At 42.2% G+C, this 16,701-nt stretch overlaps 1 protein-coding gene across 1 annotated transcript in view; it reads right to left on the bottom strand.

Moving 5' to 3' along the window:
- LOC309561256 (putative ferric-chelate reductase 1) overlaps positions 1–13,336 on the bottom strand; it is a 118,920-nt gene extending 105,584 nt beyond the window's left edge. Inside the window, exon 1 of the mRNA XM_082265056.1 lies at positions 13,180–13,336. The gene's annotated coding sequence lies outside the window, so the exon portion shown is untranslated. The remainder of the gene's footprint in view (positions 1–13,179) is intronic.
- Positions 13,337–16,701: the final 3,365 nt, after the last annotated feature.

The raw sequence follows: 16,701 nt of genomic DNA, 5'->3' as shown, positions 1-16,701 counted from the left end.
TTTCTTCACCAGGGAAAGAATTCTTCGGTCATCCACCACAGTTGTTTTCCGTGGTCTTCCATGTCTTTTGGTGTTGTTGAGCTCCCCGGTGCGTTTTTTCCTTTTTAAGGATGTTCCAAACAGTTGATTTGGCCACACCTAATGTTTTTGCTATCTCTCTGATGGGTTTTTGTTTTTTCAGCCTAATGATGGCTTGCTTCACTGATAGTGAAAGCTCTTTGGATCTCATATTGAGAGTTGATAGCAACAGATTCCAAATGCAAATAGCACACTTGAAATGAACTCTGGACCTTTTATCTGCACCTTGTAAATGGGATAATGAGGGAATAACACACACCTGGCCATGGAACAGCTGAGCAGCCAATTGTCCCATTACTTTTGGTCCCTTAAAAAGTGGGAGGCACATATACAAACTGTTGTAATTCCTACACCTTTCACCTGATTTGGATGTAAATACCCTCAAATTAAAGTTGAAAGTCTGCAGTTAAAGCACATCTTGTTTGTTTCATTTCAAATCCATTGTGGTGGTGAATAGAGCCAAAAAGATTAGAATTGTGTTGATGTCCCAATATTTATGGACCTGACTGTATATATCACAGTGAAATATAAAATGGGATATCCTGACTGCTTACAGTATTTGATTGCAAAAATAAACAAAAATGTCAACTTATTTAATACAGGTACTTATATAGATCACTGTCAATTTACACAGTGATTTACATACTGTATATTTTGTAAAGTTACATCAGTCCCTGGCCCCAAGGAGCTTACAATCTAAAGTCCTGAACTCACATTTATATAAACACATACTGGGGCCAATTAGCCTACAAGCATGTTTTTTGAGTATGGGAGGAAATCCCCAAAGCACAGGGAGAATATGTAAAGTCAATGTAGGTAGTCGTTGGGATTAGAACTAATGACCCTAGTGCTGCTGGGCAGAAGTTCTAACCACTTAGTCACTGTGCTGCCTGCAGACTTATAATAAGCCTAGCCGGAAAAATATTGGAAAACAACAGGATCACATCGAATTTTGGTAAGATTGTGGTAATAACAACATTAAAGGGTAACTTCAGTTTTGTGGGATCAAAAATAGCAAATAAAGAAAAAATAATAAAGCATATACAATTGAGACACAAGTCATATTATAACCGAAAGTTTATTAAAAATTACCTTTCCTTTTTAATCTGAAGCACTTTATTTTCTGTAAATGCAATGCAATATGGCAACCTTGAGACATTCTGTAGACAGTTGGTGTACAGAACACCCCCAGAAATGTCATTTTCTTCTAGTGTGATTGGCTTACTGATTTTCCCAGAAGTCTGCACTAAGATACAAATCAGATTTTGATCATCCTCTGCAACAAAAATTTCAGTTTTGGTGAGATTCTAATAAAGGGAAATCACTGCTAAAGGGATGCAGACTGTGCAGTTTTCCTCATTATAGCCCTGCAGGTGCAGCAGCTGATTGATTACAAAAATCATTCCCATGAACATTCATTTTCCACAATGGACACAGACAAACAAACTATTTCTTTAGAATAACAAAAAGGACTCTGCAACAAAGTTTGCAATGTACATTGATCACCCCGAGGGGAATGTCATTTCTCAACAAAAGCAGAGCCACTCTTTAACCACTTAAGCCCCGGAAGATTTTACCCCCATTCCGACCAGGGGGTACTTTGCGATTCGGCACTGCGTGACTTTAACGGACAATTGCGCGGTCGTGCGACGCTGTACCTAAACGAATTTGGCGTCCTTTTTTTCCCACAAACAGAGCTTTCTTTTGGTGGTATTTGATCCCCTGTGCGATTTTTTGATCACGCGCTATAAACAAAAAAAGAGCGTCAATTTTGCAAAAATAGCAATATTTTTCACATTTTTTTATATGAAATTCCCCCCCAAAAAAATGTAAAAATCAAAATTTTTTAACATTTTCGGCCAATTTGTTTTATGCTACCTATGTTTGGTAAAAAAAATCGCAAAAAGCGTATTTTGATTGGTTTGCGCAAAAGTTATCGCGTTTACTAACAAAGGGAAAGATTTTTGTCATTTTTGTTGTTTTTTTTTTAACGCGTAATGGCGGCGATCTGCGATTTTTTTTGCGGTACTGCGACATTGAGGCGGACAGATCGGACCCTTGACTGACATTTTTGACACTTTTGGGGTTACCAGTGACATTTCTACAGTAATCAGTGCTATATATATGCACTGTTACTGTAAAAATACACTGGTAGTGAAGGGGTTAACTTTATTTGGGAGGGAGGGGCTGTGTGTGTCCCTAGGGGCGTGCTTTCTACTGTGATTGGCTGTGGCTTGAGCTGTAAGGACACTGATCAACGGATCTACATAGTAGATCCATGTGATCAGTGTCTTTACAGCGAGGAGAATGACAGGTCGCTTGTTTACACAACCTGCCTGACATTCTCCCTCTCCCCCGCCGATCGCCGAGTGGCCGGCGGACATCGGGTCCGCTGGTTACACGCGCAGGGGGGTCCGTGACCACGCGGGAGCGGGAGCGCGCCTCCGGTGGCGCGCGCTCGCTCCCTAGACCCTCACAAGCAAGCAACGTAGCCCTACGTTAGTTTGCCTGTGAGGGGCTGACCGCCGACGTAGATAGTCGTGCGGCGGTCGGCAAGTGGTTAAATGCAATCAGTGGAGCAAGAATTGGTGTTGCCAGTCACAGCTATCAAAAGCCCTTCGCTGTAGGAAAGTGTGTGGGTGGGGGGGGGGGAGGTTTGCTACAGTTTTTGCACATATTTACCAATTTCCTTGGCAGCCCCCTATCTCCCTAATTTTTGAACTGTATAACCTATGGCATGATAGACTTTAATGTATCAAAGAAAACACATCTAGGGCAGGGACATGCGGTGAGGTCAGTGGCTGGTGAGGCACTGGCTAGTATCAGAGCCAGATACACACAGGTTACATATTCACAAGTTACGTATTAGATTCTCATTATGTAGACGATTGCAGTTTTACTAGTTCTACTAGTTATACTAGTTATACTCATTTAACAAAAATGTTTACAAACGCTGTCCCTTTAAGATGTTTTTCAGTCACCCTTTTTGTTGATGCTGGAAACAATATAAGTAGCAAAGATGACAATAAAGAATGTAGAAAAAATAAAACATTATATTTCTGAAGCCAGAAATATAACAGTAATATTCAGTAATAAACAAGTAAACAGTGAAGGGTTCAGGGCTATTTACTTAAGGCTCCTTTCACACGGCCGCTCCGTGTGTCCGCAAATCATCCAATCCGTTTGCGGGTGATTTGCGGACATAATGTAAGTGAATGGCACTGCGGGTGTCAGCGGAATACCACCCGCTGACACCCGATTTTCCTCCATTCAGTTCTGTTCCGTTTTTACAAATGGAACAGAACCCATTTTTTCTTCCGTGTAAAACACGGAAAGGAAGGAAAATCGGATGTCAGCGGTGTCATCCGCTGACATCCGCAGTGCCATAGACATACATTATGTCCGCATATCATCCGCAAACGGATGGGATGATATGCGGGCACACGGAGCGGATGACAGAAATGTCATCCGCTCCGTGGTAAAAAAAAAAAAAAAGTCCCGCAGCGGACCTTTCACATGGAGCGGCCGTGTGAAAGGAGCCAAAAGGTGAAATGCAGGAGAATTTAAAACAAATGGTAAAACAGTGAAACAGTAAATATATATATATATATATATATATATGTAGCACCCTACAGGTAGGTGCTAGGTAAATGCATAGTGGGCCTTGTCTGCCTAACAGCAGGGCCATGATTTATTTTTGGTTAGGGTGCCATGGCTTTCAGGTGTGTCTGCTGAGGGGGGAGTCTCCCCACTGGCTCTGTAAGAGGTTTCTCATTGGGCAGTGGAGGAAACCCTATCAGGGACACATTCAGGCTTGTAACTACCCCAGAAGGCAGATGCTGCCGCAAAGGATTCTGGGAGTGGGTATAAGTTTGAGGGGAGCGCATGACTCATGGTCTTTGGCGGGAAGCAGAGTCCCAGGAGGGAGAGTACGGCTGTCTCTCCTCCTGTCAGAGGAAGCAGATGCTGCCTGAGAATCCAGAGAGTGCTGAGTTGAGCTGAAGGGGATCCGGTGTGCCGAGAACCAGCGGAGAGAGAGAGGGGTCCAGTCCCAGGAAAGCCTACACAGGTCTTGAGTACTGCGGATTGCCCCTGGGGGTCTACCTAGTGTCAGAGGGGACCACTCCGGAGAAGGTTCTGGGATCCAAGAGTCAGCTAGCTGTAAAGGGGGTGCTTCTTCGGAGGACCCTGAAGTGTTAGAGGGGGTACCTAGGTTGAGGACCCTGAAAGTGCTAAAGGGGGCGCCTGCAGTTTGGGCCCTGAAGAGTCAGTGTACAGTGTGGAGTGTACAGGTTGAGAGTTGCAGCACAGGAATTTACAAAGAGCTACCTCAAGCTAGTACAGGGCTGGAGGGAGGTACTCAGTGACTCTTGAGCAAAGCAGTGTCAGAAGTCAAGTATTCTACAGTCCTGGATCTTCTGAATTAGAGTCGAGGTTCCAGCACAGTTTTCAGTGATACAGTATATTCAAGCGTCAGGAAGCGTTGGCTAGCGTCGGCTGGCATCAAGACAGCGCTAACAGGCATTGTTCTAGAAGAGTCACAAAATTGTACCTAGTTGAGCCAGAGGAGTATCCCACTCATTCCCTTCTCCCCTCCCCTAAATACAATAAAACAAACAAACAAAGATGCCGAACTGGTCCTTGTCTCAGTTCTCACACCTGGGTTCACAGCTCAAATGTGCTGAGGGTTTTACCGGTAACAATGGCAGTCCCACCTTAGGCTCAAGGCCTAGAAAACCTGCTACATATATAATGTTTGGGAGTTTAGAATTGGTCTGGGTGGCAAGTGATTAATTACCATAAGTAAGTAATATACAAATAATTATTATATATTGTTTTTAAGGTAATTTACTATATTTAAAAAAAACTGTACTCAAGCAGGTGGCTTAACGGACGAAGTACTGACGTTTGAAGTTATAGCTTCAAACCAGTAATTTCACAGTAAATAGATACATAATAAATGATTATGTTATAACACAGTGTTTTTCAACCTTTTTTCAACCAAGGCACCCTTTACAAACTGGCAAAATCTCAAGGCACACCAACCAAACATGTCGAAAAATTTTAATTGTTACTTACGTAAATGAGATACTTGAGCCAAAAAGACCCCCAAATCTCTCCTTTTACTTTTAAAAGCAAAAAAAAAAAAAAAAGCAATCACCAATTTTTATGTAATATAAATATACATAAGATATGTGGGTTTTAAATACTGTATTATTGATAATGGAAACTGCACTTCTTTTTTATGTTGTATGATGTGCAAGCAGAATACAATATAAAAAAAGAAGTGCAGTTTCCATTATCAATAATGCAGCATTTAAAACCCCCATATCTTATATTACATTAAAAAAAAAAATAATAATAATAATTGGTGATTGCTTTTTTTTTTTTTGCTTTTAAAAGTAATCACTAATTTATTTTTATTTTTTTAATGTAATATAAATATACATAAGGTATGTGGGTTTTAAACTATGTATTATTGTTAATGGAAACTGCAATTCTTTTTTTTATGTTGTATTCCGCTTGCACCTGCACTGCGACCAAACAGCAGATGTGCAAGCGGAAAAAGACATAAAAAAGAAGTGCAGTTTCCATTATCAATAATACAGTATTTAAAACCCATGAATATTTATATTACCTAAAAAAAAAAAAATTGGTGAAAGCAATAACAGGTAAAGTTAACCACTTGCCGACCGCCGCAAGTACATATACTGCGGCGGTCAGCCCCTCACAGGCAAACGTCACTAGCCTGTGAGGCTCTGGGGAGCCGGAGGCGCGCTCCCGCTCCCTGTCGGTCACGGACCCCCCGGCGCGTGTGCCCGATGGACCCGATGTTCGCCTGTCATTCTCCCCTGTGTAAGAGTAGTGATCATACGGTTCTACCACAGCCAATCACAGTTAGAAACACGCCCCTAGGGACACACACAACCCCTCCCTCTATAAAAAAGTTAACCCCTTCACTGCCAGTGTCATTTTACAGTAACAGTGCATATGTATAGCACTGATTACTGTAGTAATGTCACTGGTAACCCCAAAAGTGTCAAAAATGTCAGTCAAGGGTCCGATCTGTCCGCCGCAATGTCGCAGTCCCGCAAAAAAATCGCAGATCGCCGCCATTAAGCGTTAAAAAAAAAAACGACAAAAATCTTTCCCTTAGTTAGTAAACGCAATAACTTTTGAGCAAACCAATCAAACTACGCTTTTTGCGATTTTTTTTTACCAAAAATATGTAGCATAAAACAAATTGGCCTAAAATGTTAAAACATTTTGATTTTTACATTTTTTTGGGGAATTTCATATAAAAAAAATGTGAAAAATATTGTTATTTTTGCAAAATTTACGCTATTTTTTTGTTTATAGCGCATGATCAAAAAATCACACAGGTGATCAAATACCACCAAAAGAAAGCTCTGTTTGTGGGAAAAAAAGGACGTCAAATTCGTTTAGGTACAGCGTCGCACGACCGCGCAATTGTCTGTTAAAGTCATGCAGTGCCGAATCGCAAAATAGGCCCTGGTCAGGAAGGGGGTAAAATCTTCCGGGGCTTAAGTGGTTAATGACAGTCCATCCATGTAATTCTCATGTAATTTCATAACTCACGAAGCCAGAGTCACTGAAGAGCCGCCTGTTATTCCTCTTCTCTGCTGGAACTGGAAAAGCGCGCCAGCAGCAGCTCCCGGGACCCGCGGCTTTCAACTCCCAGCAAGCACTTGCCGATCCTCCCATAGCAACCGATGGCGTCATTGGTTGGCACAACGCGGTCGCGAGGCCTGCGCAGCTTCCAGAGCACATGTGCCAGCGGAAAGGGAATTTACCCGTCCCTTCTGCCATAATCAAATGGAAGACTGTTTTTCTTATAAGATTGCTGCAAGTAAAACTTTGTTTTAATAGGATTGCTGCAAATTGGGTTCATTTTGCCGCGGCACACCTGGGGACTCTTCATGGCACACCTGTGTGCCGCGGCACACTGGTTGAGAAACCCTGTTATGACATATAGAATAATATATTATTTTGCTTAATTAAAAAAGTACCTTTTCAGCAGCAGCAGATTCTCCCTCTTAGCTATGAGAAAAACATGGGATTATGGGTAAACCTTATACCCATAAACCCATGTTTTTTCCTTGTAGTTAAGAGGGCTGGGCTGGAAGGGAGCATTTGTATTTTAGACACATGCCCCCTTCTATGGCACTGCAGTGAGAGGCGAGCCTCCACTGCAGCATTTTTTATTGGACAGCTTGGACCAATGGTGCTTTACCATTGGTTCACGGCTCCAAGCTTTCCATTGAGTAAAGTCAGAGGCACTGTCAGCTCATCCTCTCAGTCTGCTGCAAACAGTGTGGGCCAACTTTTATTTAAACTGGCCGCGCTGTATGTAGCTTCTGACAGGCTGCACAAGGAGCCCCGTATCTCCAGAACCAAAGGTGCTAGGAGCCCCAACATTTGACCAGTGGTGGAGTAGGTACATACCCCCCAAATTTGGGGTCTCTGTGACCCCAGAACAGAGTTTTTGGGGATTTTTTTTAATGATCAGCCTCACCTGCCTCCCCTGACTGCACGTCCCTGATCTAGGATACTTCTGGACCACTGCACAAATCTTGGGTAGTGACTGCTTCAAGACTTTGAGGTAAAACGACTAAAAGAACTATATGCTGAAAAAGTACAGTGTCTAATTATTCTGGGTACTTCGACTAGCAGAGAATTGTACTGCAGCGTATGGTCAGGACCAGCATAAAGGGCTGTGATGTGCTGCTGGGGCTGTGAGCTGTCACTGATTTCATGCCAGCTAATGTGAATTACCATTTATCCTGAGAGTCATTAACAAACAAAAACCTGGGCCATACATCCCTGAGCACTTCAGGTGACTACTTCACCCTTTTAGCCCAAAAATGTGCAGCCCCGTTTACCTATTAGTTAATCATAGGTGTTCCCATATCATAGAGGCCCATTTGTACATTCCATCCTCTCTGCTTGGCACACTCTGATTTAATATGTCTACAGGGGTGCATTAGAAGACCAGCAAAAGAGGGTGGACCCCTAGATCTATGAACACATTTGGCTTGATCTACTAAAGGACCAAAGGCTATTCATTTAGCACAGTTAATGTTTCCTTCAAGGTGAATGTCAACAAAAACCTACATTAATTTTAAAAGCCCAATTAGGTAGAGGAAATTTTAACTACAGACAACTACTTATGTGGTGTTCAGGGCCTACCTGAATTGGTATAGATTGAATAATTTAAACGTCTGTATTTTACACCTTTTTGACAAAATCCACAGTTGATTGTCCAAAAATAGTGATGTGTATGATGACCTCAAGGCAAACATGAACTGGAAAATGTCTCTCTGACATCAGTATAATTTACACTATATTACCAACAGTATTGGGACGTCTGCCTTTACACGCACATGATATTTAATGGCATCCCAGTCTTAGTCCGTAGGGTTCAGTATTGAGTCGACCCACCCTTTGCAGCTATACAGCTTCAACTCTTCTAGGAAGGCTGTCCACAAGGTTTAGGAGTGTGTCTATGGGAATGTTTTACCATTCTTCCAGAAGTGCATTTGCGAGGTCAGGCACTGATGTAGACGAGAAGGCATGAGTCGCATTCTCCACTATTATTTATCCCAAAGGCGTTCTATCAGGTTGAGGTCAGGACTCTGTGCAGCCCAGTTAAGTTCCTCCACCGTAAACCTAAAATGGACCTTGCTTTGTGCACTGGTGCACAGTCATGTTTAAACAGGAAGGGGTCATCCCCACACTGTTCCCACAAAGTTGGGAGCATGAAATTGTCCAAAATGCCTTGGTTTGCTGACGCCCTAAGAGTTCCCTTCACTGGACCTAAGGGGCCAAGCCCAACCGCTGAAAAACAACCCCACACCATAATCCCCCTTCCACTAAATGATTTGGACCATTGCACAAAGCAAGGTCCATAAAGACATGGATGAGTGGGTTTGTGGTGGAGGAACTTGATTGGCCTGCCTTTAACCCGATAAAACACATTTGGCATGAATTAAAGTGGAGACTGCGAGCCAGGCCTTCTCATCTACATCAGTGCCTGACCTTACAAATGCGCTTCTGGAAGAATGGTCAAACGTTCCCATCGACACACTCCTAAACCTTGTGGACAGCCTTCTCAGAAGAGTTGAAGCTGTTATAGCTGCAGAGTGGGCCAACAAAATATTGAACGCTACAGAATAAGACTGGGATGCCGTTAAAGTTTATGTGTGTGTAAAGTCAGGCGTCCCAATACTTTGGGTAATATATTGTGTATCCCAAATTATAAAAGTGCCTGATCCCCTGCGCTACTATGTGCAAGAAAAAAAAGTGTATATGTAATTTGTGGGGTCAGCCGCTATGCACCTATATGTGTTCCCACATAAACTAAAACTTGTGAATGATAAATGGTAAAGTGCTACCCCTATATTGTAATAAAACATAACAAGTGCTCCTCCATGAATTAAATACACAACCAATAAGGCAAATATAACAAATGATAAAATGATAATAATATGTGATTATGTATTCATTGTCTTGTAATCACATACAGTAGTATTATCATTTGATCACTTACTTGTTATATTTGCCTTACTGGTTGTGTTTTTAATTCATGGAGGAGCACTTGTTATGTTTTAATACAATATAAGGGTAGTGCTGTACTATTTATCATTTACATATCTTAGGGCTCTTTCACACGGCCGCTCCGTGTGCCGCAAATCATCCTATTTTTTTGCGGATGATTTGCGGACATAATGTAAGTCAATGGCATTGCGGATGTCAGCAGAATACTATCCGCTGACATCCGATTTTCTTCCTTTCAGTTCTGTTCCATTTTTTGGAACGGAACAGAACCCTATTTTTTAATCCATTCAAAAAACGGAAAGGAAGGAAAATCGGATGTCAGCGGTGTCACCCGCTGACATCCGCAATGCCCATAGACTTACATTATGTCCGCATACTCTCCTGCAAACGGATGGGATGATATGCGGACATACGGAGCGGATGACACAAATGTCATCCGCTCCGTGAAAAAAATAAAGTCCCGCAGCGGAGCTTTCACACGGAGCGGCCATGTGAAAGAGCCCTTAAAGTATAGTGATACTTTTTTTAAAAATATTAGGTGGCAAGCTCAGCCCATAGCACAGAGATGCCATATTTTTATTTAGAACTAAAAAAGAAACAACGGCAGCAGTTTTGATCGGTTTGAAACTAACAAAAAAGGAAACGTGCATATGGGCCGGACAGAATACAAAACAATGCTAATATGTTTCAGCTACAGAAAAACCTTGGATTGTGAGCATAATTCATTCCGGAAACATGCTTGTAATCCAAAGCACTCTTATATCAAAGCGAATTTCCTGATAAGAAATCATGGAAACTCAGATGATTCATTCCACAACCATTAATTCATAAGTCCTTCAGTTTATAGTCCATATAAAAAGATTATAGCAATGCTACAGATTGTGTAACCATAAAATGGCTCTCACCACTGTCAGTCTGCAATCGTGACCGAGAAGACTACCCTGCAGTGGAGCGATCTGAAAGCGAGGCTTGAAGCTCTAGTGGAGCGCAACACTGAAGGGATGAAGTTGATGGCGGTGCGGAGGACGGTCCATGTGGACAGTTTTACCCCGGATGCCTGCATACTTAGATGTGTCTCTTTTAATCATCAACCATGTGAGTTGCTAAATGTTGTACCTTCATTAAATGTAACCATATTGCTACACTTAGAGGCGCCTCTCTTCTCTTTTTTTTTTGTACTCAGCTGTGACATGACACTACTTGTATATCAAGACATCGCTTTTTTATCAAGTCAAAATGTATTTAAAAAAGTTGCTAGTGTTGCAAAACGCTCTCAAACCAAGTTACTCTCAATCCAAGGTTTTACTGTACTCAGGTTACAAACAGAGGGTTTTTTTTGCATACATTTGTGGGTGCCATTTTGCCACATCAGTGCACCTCTAAGACGAAATTTACATCTAAGTGCACTCATTTTTGTGCATGCAAAGAAGCGCGGTAAAAAAATGCATGAAGCCCAAATGCCCAAAAAGATGCAGGAGCTTGTTTGGCATGTGTTGGACAACCCATTCAAATGAATGTACTGTCCGTTGCGTGTAGCATGAAAACGCACACAAAAAAAAAAAAAAAACACTTGAAAAAATGCATGTTGACGCGATGCAGAGATGTAAATGTAGCCTAATACACGTGGTCTTGAACTTTAAACTTTTCTCCCAGCTATGGGACACACATATATCAATGTACAAGGAGCAGGCTCACCTTGAGGCTTCCTCTTTTTGGATTCCATCACACCAGCGACTAGCGCTGAGCACCCGGCTGCTAGTGTGTGTTGGGAGACACAGTGCCAATCTTGGTGCATCACATGGTTTCCAATTTTTAAATTTTATTTTACGTAATAGAAGCTTACTGAAATCGAGAGACATTTTTAATATTGTTCCATTCACTGCAGTGGAATTGCAATGTGGTGGTTATGTTGAAACCCGCTGCACTGAAGAAGTACTGCATGCATTACCTTTTTTTTTTCTGCGAACGCCACAACAACAATGTGGCGTGAACTGTAACCATAGGAAACAAGGTATTTTGCCTTGGTCATCTGTTTGCTTTGAGGTTGGGTTGGCACTGATGCGAATTGAATTTGGGTTTCCCCGCATCCAATTGGCATAAAAGGGGACTGTGCCTGGCTCTCAATGGAGCCAGTTCACACATCTCCAGGGCAGCCGCGGAGCGCATTGCACAAGGGTCCTGTGTGTCTTTGGCTTCATTTCAGGTCCGAATTCAGCCAAAAATTCAGTCCGCACACAGTGTGAACCCAGCCTTAAGGTATAGCACCACACCAGAAGATCAGCAATCATCCTTGCACAGTGCCATCGTAAGAGATTTAAATGGCCCTGGGCAATGCAGTGCACTGGGGCCCTGCCTACACAATCACCCACGAGAATAAAAATGCAAATTATTGATAAGGCGATATTTATTGGTACAGCAGTGCCAGGCTAATGACAGCTTCCAAGTTTGGCGACTGGGTCCGGTGAACACACGGACGGGAGTCTGGCTCAACTTTCCTGTGTATGCCTGTTCCCGTAGAGGCGGACAAGCATTCCTGCAGTTGTGGGCTCCCCCTCCACGGCCCAAGTCGCCTGACAGCAGCGCATGGCCGACAGACGCTTGCCACCTGCTAAGTTCGGCAGTCGGATGCACACGGGAATCGGGACTAATGCTTGGCTGGGGCTGGGTCGCTGGGCAGGTGGGGCCCTCAAGGCAAGTGGAGCCCCTGGGTAACTGCCCAGCTTGCCCATTCGGTTAGATGGCCCTGTCTTTGCAAGGTAGCTGAAGACTTCTAGTGTGGGTTTGTACCAAAATTAAACAAGCAACAATGACAGCCCCTTTGATCTGTTTAAAACTAGCAAAAAGGAATGGTATTTACAGTTACAGGTGTGGGTTGCACACATTTGTTTTTAATCTGAGTATTTGAAACTGATTGTTTTTTTTTTTCTTTTTGGAAGTGTGCTAGAAATTCCCCTGCATTTAAAATGGTCATGTGCCTGGTTACATTTAGGCTCCTTTCACAGGAGCAGTCAGGGGGTGATAAAAACAATTGTTTGATCTGAGCTTTTACCTCTTCTCCTCCCCAGACCACCAACCTACAAGCAAATATGGTGCCCCATGAGGAATACACATTGCCACGGCTGCAACGATTGGCATCGTGGTGGGGCAATTTTAACACTACATGCAAAGCTTGACGGGTGGCACTGCCTGTCAAATTCCCCGATGTAAGTGAATGGGGCAGCACCATAACCGGGAACCAAATTGTCCTGCAATGAAAATAGGCATTTAATAATTAATAAAAAAAAATGTACAAAAAAAAAAAAAACAGGAGTCGACAGTATCACTTCCTTAACACCTGCAAACCTCTCTTCACTGTCCTCTACCTCTACGTCTACCTCAATGAATACTACCGATTGTGTGAAAGGAGTTGTACTAATTGCATACATTTTCCTGAAAGAGGTCGGTTACATCTCTAAAAATATTCCTCTGAATATGTTTGAATGCTACCAATAAACACAACAGAAACCACAGAAAAAGGCTTACCTGGAATACTGCGTCACTGATCTTTAATTCTGTAGACTGTTAGTTGTACAGAGCGATGTTGAACGCTAAAAAAAGAAGTAAACCTGAGTCGTACGGCAGCAGTATTGTCTCAGTCTTAGGTACTTGTAGAAAAGACATGCAGGTTGTGCTAGTTATCCTTCACATGACAGGGAGTGGTGTATGTAAATGACGGTGTGATGTATGTGTGCTGGCTGTAATAATAGAATTCTTGCCTCCTTTCTTTCACAACTCATTTCTTCATTGACAGGGAGCTTTTAAATGAAACTGTCTGGACCCCCATGGTGTCTGGTAATGGAGCATAAATAACGATAAAGTAAATTACTTAAAGAACCAAATAAAAGTTTAACAATTCCAGACAGAATATAAAATAATAAATCCAAAGTGCTGCGTAGGATTCATAAAAAGAGAGAAAAGTGACAGCAGAAAAAAGACCAAGTGCTCCATAGAATTTTAAACTTACAGTTAAAATTTACACTTAAAATAACAGCTGTCTTACAATAAAATTGTGTCACTTGTCTCTCTTTTCAGTATTACCTAACCACCCTAATTGTCCCAGCCTGTAATTTTAGCTGGATTTTACTCCCATTCAAAAATGCTGCTGGGCTAATAGCCCAGAGGTTTAAGAAATTAGGTGAAGGGTATCATAATCAGCAAGCATTTACAAAACCTCCTTGTGCAGCAGGCTCAGGGCTTTTATGATACAACCACTTTCATGTGCAATAAAGTTAAGTAAAAAAAATATATATATATACAAAGTGTTAAAATGTACAATATAATAAAAATAAAAAACAACAAAAATATTTGAAACGTTTTAAAACATAATGTGTCTTTCAACACACATTTGTAGCGATACCCCCTAGGGAGCCGCTGGATTTTTGGGTCCCCTTTTGTGAGCACAGCAAAATCAACAGGAAATTTCAGGCATTCAATTAGTAATCAAAAAAAAGAGTTCAGGGTGTTTTTTTGTTTTTAGGGAAAAACTTGGATGGGGATGGGGATGGGGATGTAGATGGGGATGGGAAGGTATGGGATGCCCAGAACTGTTGTTAAATAGCAATGGAGGACAAGGAAAACTGTCTCACACAGCTGAAAAAGATCCCAGGGCTGTTTTCCTGTAGGACATCTCATTAGCCCAACTGTTAGAGCACATCTCCAAATTCTGCCTACAGGTACTCTATCTCAGTAGAATAATGCTAAGACACCTGGCTTCTCTTTAGGATTCCCAAGCAGGAGGTGCATGGTAGCTGTATGGGCTTTATGGCTCTAAGCTGTTCTAAGCTAGCTGGGTAATGCACTTGGCTGCTTCTCCTCCTATAGGCTTTGGGTGTAGAATTAAAGCTACTCACTCAGTACCTTGCAAAGATCTTGTAGTTCATGTGATGATTGCTGAACAGACCTCCTGCTAGACAGGTCCCAATGGCTCCCAGGGTGACTCAGCTAAGCCTAGCTCCTAGCTGAGGCTGAAAGGGGGAGGCTTCTCTCTCTCTTCCACTATGCCTCTCTCTGGTCTCTCCCTCAAAGAGACAGGACCCAGGACTCTGCTCCCACATGGCTAGGTTCCAGAATACTTATCGGCTAGCTCTTCACATTTTTGGCCAACCTCACCCATGAATATTCAAGCTTCATCTCTGCCCCTCCACCTTCTATGTTCTAGAACTCTCCAGGAGCTTCTAGTAGCCAGGGGGAGGCTCAATCTTTGGATCTCTGCCAACCTAACTCTAAACAAATAAACCCTGTAAATGGTACAATACAAATGCAGCTCCATTTTGAGAGTTTTGAATAATCTTAACGTACATCGGGCGTATATGGGCTCTTCCATTGTTAATCATAAAAATTGTTTAGTAAACTCTAGGAAATTGAAAAGGGTCAGCATGACAGCCAGACAACTAAATATTAGTTGCATTCCTATAGGAGGGCATGGTCTTCAATTGCATCCTCATCATATTTCTGATGATGTTTTTACATTTTTTTCCATATGTTCCTTGTTATTCAAGTTTAATGCCAATAGATTGAACTCATCACTTCTTTAACCACTTCCTGCCGGGAGGACGTCCGTGGACGTCTCGCCGTTTGAGGGGTTACACCAAAAGGATGTCTGCACCTACAGGCATCATTCCGGTATGTATATTTTGAGCCTGCAATTCTCTTTCATGCAGAAGTGATCCGACTGGCTAATTAGCCACTCAATAACCTCTGCAGGTGGTGGAAGGGGGTCTCATCCCCCTCCCGCTGCCGCCGCCGCCACCTCTTCGAGGCTCTACCATACAATCACAGTACCCAGGAGTGATGCAGCCAGTGGTGACAGCCCATGCTGTCACAAGGGATGTTGTTCATCCCTTGTGAAAGGAATAAAGTTAATAAAAAAAAAATGTATAAAAAAATTATAAATTTGTAAAAAAAAATTAAAGCATCCCCGTCCCACCCTGCTTACGCGCTAATGCAAACACATATGTTACTCCCGCAAGCATATGTAAATGATGATCGCACCATGTGAGGTATTGTAGAGTGAGAGCAATAATTCTAGCACCAGACCAGAGCACGTGAGTGCAACTCTAAACTGGAAACCTGTAAAGGCGTGTAAAGCGTCACCTATTGAGAATTTTAGCATCGTAGTTTGCTGTTTTTCCACGGGCAGATGCAATTTTAAAGTGTGACATGTTAGGTATCTATTTACTCGGCATAACATCATCTTTTACATTATGCAAAAAATTGTGCTAACCCTAGTGTTTTGTTTTTTTAATTCATGAAAGTGCTTTTTTTTTTTTTTTCAAAAAATTGCATTTGAAAAACCACTGCGCAAATACCTTGTGACATAAAAAATTGCAACACCCACCATTTTATTCTATAGGGCCTCTGCTTAAAAATACATAATATTTAGTGGTTCTACTTAATTTTCTAGCAAAAAAAAGTATATGTAGGAGCGAAGTGTCAGAATTGGCACCCTATATTTGTTTTCTAAAATAATTTAAATTAATAAAAACATTGTAACACATTATTTCAAACAGCTATAAATTAATAAATATTGGACAATGTTCCAAAGTCACTGGACTAATTTATGAATGGTGCAACAAAAATAGTTCTACATGGTGATCAATAAAAAGCAGAATAAATAACATTGACTTATGCTTCCATGCAGAGGCTTAACTAGAACCTTTAGGCCCCCGGTGCGGGAAACAATGAAAGGCCCCACTGACCCCTGGCCAGGACCCTTCCCTCTGGGCCCGGGGCCCTTCCCACTGATTCCTTTACTCCTGTCGCAAGGCCCTTTACTATAATCCCACAGCGAGACCATTTTACATGTCCTGCAGTGGGCCCTCTTCCTGCCATCTTGGGGCCCCCTCACAGTGGCAGAATGCCAGGGCCCAGTCACAGGTTCAACCTTTACGACCCTGGTGTCAGTAGTTTTTATTTTTGTTATTTTATCTGGTAGGCAGCAGGACCATGAAAGGAGGGGCAGTGGGAGAGGCATGTAGAGTAACTGATGCCCTCCATTTTCCTTCT

The sequence above is a fragment of the Pelophylax lessonae genome (genome assembly GCF_965119305.1).
Source record: "Pelophylax lessonae genome assembly, chromosome: 8".
Lineage (NCBI taxonomy): Eukaryota > Metazoa > Chordata > Amphibia > Anura > Ranidae > Pelophylax > Pelophylax lessonae.
The sequence above is the reverse complement of the archived record's forward strand: the minus strand, read 5'-3'. Positions and strand labels throughout refer to the sequence as shown.